At 41.8% G+C, this 5,967-nt stretch overlaps 1 pseudogene; it reads right to left on the reverse strand.

The window, feature by feature from the left end:
• Positions 1–642: 642 nt before the first annotated feature.
• On the reverse strand, positions 643–5,146 carry LOC138171819 (elongation factor 1-gamma-like; annotated as a pseudogene).
• Positions 5,147–5,967: the final 821 nt, after the last annotated feature.

The following is a 5,967-nucleotide window of genomic DNA, read 5'->3' on the forward strand; positions in this document are numbered from 1 at the left end:
AAGCAAACCCTCCAAAAACACATTCAGCATCATATAGGTATAGCACCCTCACCTCTTTATTAAAAAGCAAAAATAATAGAAAAGCTATTTTCTCACCCTCCCCTTCCAACCTCATGGGAACAAAAGCAGATTTCTTGTTTCAAATATGCACAGTTCAGTAAAACTTCCATTTGCTCCAATCTAATTTTGAAGGAATTATTCTCTTCAGTGAGTTTTTGAAATTCCTTTTTCCATCTGGGCAATTCGTATTTTTAAGGCATTCTTCTCCTCATTGGCTTTTTGGGCCTCTTGTGCCATTTTGAATTAGTCTATTTTAAGGTGTTATTTCCTTCAGTATTTTCTTGTGTCTCCTTTAGCAGGCTGTTGATCTGCTTTTTATTGTTTTCTTGCATCATTCTCATTTCTTTTCCCAATTTTTCCTTCACTTCTCTTACTTGATTTTCAAGTTCTTCTTGAGCTCCTCCATGGTTTGTAATCAGTTTATATTTTTGGGAAGCTTTTGTTGTAGGAGTTCTGAATTCATTGTCTTCCTCCCATTCCATGCTTTGATACTTTTTGTCCCCAAAGAAGGATTCTGTGTTCTAATTGTTTTTCCTCTGCTTGCTCATTTTTTTTTCTTTTCTGTGTTCAGTTTCGGCAGCTAGGTGGTAGCAGGGGAGGGTGTTCACTTGAAGATCTTGCCATAATTGAAGGGTTTGCCCATGTGTTGGAAGGCTCCCTCCTAGGAGAAGTACTCTTGCACCATGGTCTGGGACTCCTCACTGCCAGGATCCAGCTTACACCACATGTAGGACTTGTAGTCTACCTACCAGTCTGGACTCAGCAGGAAGGCGAGTTCCTGGCCCCAGAAAACCCACACTTCAGAAATGGCACTGCTATTGTTGATGCCAAAAAGGATGACTATGGCAAAGGCATTCTTCCTCAGCTTGTCCAGGTGCTGGAACATTCCATTGATGAGGTTGCAGCTCATGAAGGTCTGGCTGAGATCCTGGGGGAAGTCATACTTGGAGTACCACAGGTACCAGCCATAATGATCGAAGTGCTCCCAGAAGTATGGCAGGGCCAGCGTCAGCATGACCTTGTTGGAGTACTTTCACTTAAACTCATCCAACACAAACGTGCTCTTGGGCAGGTGGGCAAAGGGATCCTTGGCCATGGGTTCTGCAGCCAGGGCCTGGTCACACTCATCTATCTGCTCTTCAGGCTGGGTGCTGAAGCAGCCTTCTTCTCTTCCTTCCACTCTGCCTGGGCCTTGGGTTTCTCCTCTCGCTTTCCCTTCTCTTTTCTTGTGACCTCCTTCGTGGGCTGACTCTCAGAAAACTTTTTATCATCAAACTGCACCATATTCTCACAGAGCTTCACCTCTCCCAACCCTGCCTGGAACTGGGGTTGGTGGATGCAGGTGAGGAACCAGCGGTTGGTGTTGGGGAAGGCCTGCCAGAACAATGAGTCCAGGACCTGCTTATAGAGCCACAAGAGGGTGCACACAACTGTGATGTTAGCCAGAGTCACGTGCTCCTCCACCAGGAAGGTCTGAGTCTTCAGGTGGGCATTGAGCAGCCCCAGAACCTGCCTCACCTCCTCTTTGTGTGCTCTATAGCCTGTTTGTTGTGGTGCATGATGCTGACAGTAGGGAACACCCAGGTACTGGCTGGAAGAACTATGTCACTGTCAGCAAAGCTCACCCACTCGATCACCTGGGCAGCAGCCTCCAGGGGCAAGCCTTGAAGGTCATCATTGCTCACATAGTATGCAATGGCATTGCTTTCAAACACACAGAACCCATCATCACCCTCATATGCTGGAAACTTGCTCACAGGAAATTTTCAGAGGAATTCAGGGGTGAGGTTGGTCTGACCAAAGTGGAAGTGGGGAAGTGCAGACAGCACTCAGATCTGGGCCCCACTGTACTGTCCAGCAATGAGGACCTTGAAGTCCTGCTAGTTTTCAGGCTATGTGCACAGGGTCCCGGCCTCTGGTATTCTGCAGAGAAAGGGGATGGGGATGTTGGCACTGACGCAAAGTGAGTCTGGTCAGGGGGGGCAGGGAAGGGTAGAGGAAGGAGGGAAGGAGGGCTCTGCTTGCTCATCTTGCCAGTCAATTACTTGACTTTTGAACTCTTTGCCACAGTAGAATTCTGCTTCCAGAGTGGAGTAAGTGATGTCCAAATCACTGGGGTTTCCTCAGCTGCTGGAGCTATGAGGAGGACAATCTCTCCTCTGCTGCCAAAAGCTATGGCACACTGGCCTCACACCCCAGGACCACCACCTAAGACAGTGATCCAAATACAAGTAGGTCAGAACAAGACCTATTAACCTCTGAATGGTGGCTTGTTCCCCCTAAAATCTACAGGCCAGTTCTGGAGAAAGCCACATAGACAGGCACCTGTCCCCAGGGCACAATGTGGCAGAAACATGGTGGCTGCAGCTGCTTTGACCTGCTTGGATCTTGGTCTCTGTCTTGAAAGGTGGTCCTGGGTTGAGAATTGCCAGTGTTCCAGAGCTTGTGATGGCTGTGTGGAGGCTCCCTCCTCAGACATCTGACAGCATTTGTGTGAACCCTAGCAATCTGGGACAAAGCTTTCTACCCTTGAAGCAGAGTTCTACTGTGGCAAAGAGCTCAAAAGTCAAGTAATTAGCTGGAAAGATGATCAAGCAGAGGAAGCACAATCAGATCATAGAATTGGTTTTTTGGGGACAAAAAGGATCAAAACATGGAACCAGAAGAAGTCAACCAGGGAAAAATGCCTGCATCAAAAGCTTCCAGAAAATATGAATTGGTTACCGACCATGGAGGAGCTCAAGAAGGATTTGAAAATCAAGTAAGAGAAGTAGAGGAAATATTGGGAAGAGAAATGGGAATGATGCAAGAAAATCATAAAAAAGCAGGTCAACAGTCTGCTAAAGGAGACCAAAACAAATGCTGAAGAAAACAATACCTTAAAAAATAGACCAACTCAAATGGCAAAAGAGGCCCAAAAAGCCAATGAAAAGAAGAATGCCTTAAAAAGAAAAATTGCCCAGATGGAAAAGGAGTGTCAAAAACTCACTGAAGAGAATAATTCCTTCAAAACTAGACTGGAGCAAATGGAAGTAACAACTCCATGTGAAATCAAGATACTACAAAACAGATCCAAACAAATGAAAAAAAATAAGGCAATGTGAAATATCTCATTGGAAAAACCACTGGAAAATAGATTCAGGAGAGATCATTTAAAAATTATTGGACTACCTGAAAGCCATGATCAAAAAAAGCACCTAAAAATCATCCCTCAAGAAACTCTCAAGGAAAATTGCCCTGATATTCTAGAACCAGAAGGCTAAATAGAAATTGAAAGAATTCACCAATTGCCTCTTGAAAAAGATCCCCAAAAGAAAAATCCTAGGAATATTATACTCAAATTCCAGATTTCCCAGTTCAAGGAGAAAATATTACAAGCAACCAGGAAGAAATTATTTGAGTATTATGGAAACACAATCATGGTAAAACAAGATCTAGAAGTTTCTACATTAAGAGATTGAAGGGCTTGTAATATGATATTCCAGAGGTAGGATTAAAATCAAGAATCACTTACCCAGCAAAACTGAGTATAATGCTTCAAGGGAAAACATGGTATTTCAACAAAATAGAGGACTTTTAAGCATTCTTTTTTTTATTTTTGGAGGTGGAGAAGGTAGGGTGATTGAGTTAAGTGACTTGCCCAAGGTCACATGCCTAATTTTGTGTGTTAAGTATCTGAGGCCAGATTTGAAGTTGGGTCCTCCTGACTCCAGGGCCAGTGCTCTATTCATTGCACCATCTAGTCACCCCAACTTTCAAGCATTCTTGAAAAAAAAACAGAATTGAACAGAAAATTTGGCTTTCAAATACATGAAACAAGAGAAGCATGAACAGGTAAAGAGGAAAAATAAATCATAAGGAACTTATTAAAGTTGAACTATTTAAATTTCTACATGGAAAAACAACAATTGTAACTCATGAGACTTTTCTTAGTATTAGGATAGTTAGAGGGAATATATACGTACATATGTATGTATATATACATACATATATATGTTCATATAGCAGGATGTATGTGTGCATAGATATATATGTGAGTGTGTGTATATATGTGTACATGTATACAGAGGCAGAGGGCACAGTATCTATTTAATACGAAGGGATTGTATCTAAAAAATAAAATTGAGGTGAGAAAGGAATATAATGAGAGAAGAAGATAGGAGAGATAGAAGAGGGTAAATTATGTCATATAAAAGAGGCAAGAGAAAACTCTTACAACGGAGGAGAACAGGAAGGCAAAAAGGAATGGGACAACCATACTCTCATTGAGTTTGGCTTAAGGAGGGAATAACATACACAGTCAATTGGGTATCTTCCCTACAGGAAAGTAGGGGGGAAGGGGATAAAAATGGGGATGATAGAAGGGACAGCAGATTGGGGGAGAGGGGAGTTAGAAACACACACTTTTGAAAAGGAACAGGGTCAAAATAGAAAATAGAATAAGTGGGGGGGGGCAGGATAAGATGGAGGGAAATATAGTTAGTCTTATACAGTATATCTACTATGAAAACATTTTGCACAGCTACACATGTACAACCTATATTGAATTGCTTATCTTCCCAGTGGGAGTGGGTGATGAGAAAGAATTTGGAAATCAAAGTTTTAAAAACAAATTACAAAAAACATTTTTTACATGCAACTGGGAAATAAGATATACAGGCCCTGGGGTATAGAAATCCACCTTGCCCATCCCCTAAAGGATGATCCTATTAATGAGGACTTGACAAGGATCTTGCTAGAAATGGCTGAGAAAGTCTTCCACCATATGATTGTCACATGACAATCTATTTCCTTTACCTTTATAGAGATGGACAAAAGAGATTTTCTTGAACTCTTGCCATATAACCCAGAAAATCTCAGTCAGATTTTGCATGAGCAAAGGAATCCCCCTTTTACAAATCTCAGCAGAAGTAGAATCAGCAGCAGGTGTTTTGCCAAATGAAATAATCCTAACTTTATTCAAAACCTCTTCTTCTGCTTGAACTTCATCTAGGGAAGGATTAAATTTAACCTGGGTAAACACTTGATGACTTCAGCATTTATTGATAACAGTGTGTTGAGAAAACTATGGAATTACTCACCTCATCTCTATAGGATCATGTCCTTATTACTAATCAATGTGACTCCATCAGCTGGTAAATAAACCCTGTGGAGTTCCTATTTTTTATTTATCAGCCTCTGAATTTCCCCCATCATTTTCATCGACTCTACCATTAAGGTCACCCAAAATTATAGGTGGGTTCTCTTTTGACACATTTATGATAAAGCTCTCGAGGTCTTCATAAAATTTTTCTTTGATCTTATCAGGGTTCATCATGCTGGGAACATAAGCATTGATGATGGTGGCATGATGTTTTACTGCAAGTGGCAATGACATTGTCATGAGACTGTTATTCATTAGTTTTGGAAGTCATACAAGCTTGTTAACTAGATTAGTTTTGATTACAAAACCTACACCAGCTTTATGGTACTCCCCTTCATTGTGGTCCTTCCAGGAAAACAAGTATCCAACTCTGACGTCAATAAGCTGGCCTTCATTTGCCAGTCTTGTTTCACTCAGGGCTGCTGTTTGGATGTGATAACCTGCTGAGTTCTCTGGCAACAAGAACAGTTGGTCATTCAGGTCTATTGCATTTTGCATTGTCTATAAGTGTGTGCACATTCCATGTACTGATGATGAGTGTAATCATCTTTGTAGAAATTTTTGTACATTTTTGGTACCACCTTCCCTGGTAATCAAGCAGACAATTCTTAAGCCACCTTTGCTAGCCCTTCCTCATGCCAGGAGGTGAACAGTGTGGTCCTTAAAAGGCTACTCATGCATTCAAGAGGCTGCTAAATCCCTCTGCTGCTTCCAGTGAGAAAATGATTCTATGGCCTGGGCCACCATTGTTCAGGGTTGTGACT

The sequence above is a fragment of the Petaurus breviceps genome, unplaced genomic scaffold, assembly GCF_028583685.1.
Source record: "Petaurus breviceps papuanus isolate PSGF00001 unplaced genomic scaffold, PetGlider_PUasm1.0 47, whole genome shotgun sequence".
NCBI classification, from domain to species: Eukaryota; Metazoa; Chordata; class Mammalia; order Diprotodontia; family Petauridae; genus Petaurus; species Petaurus breviceps.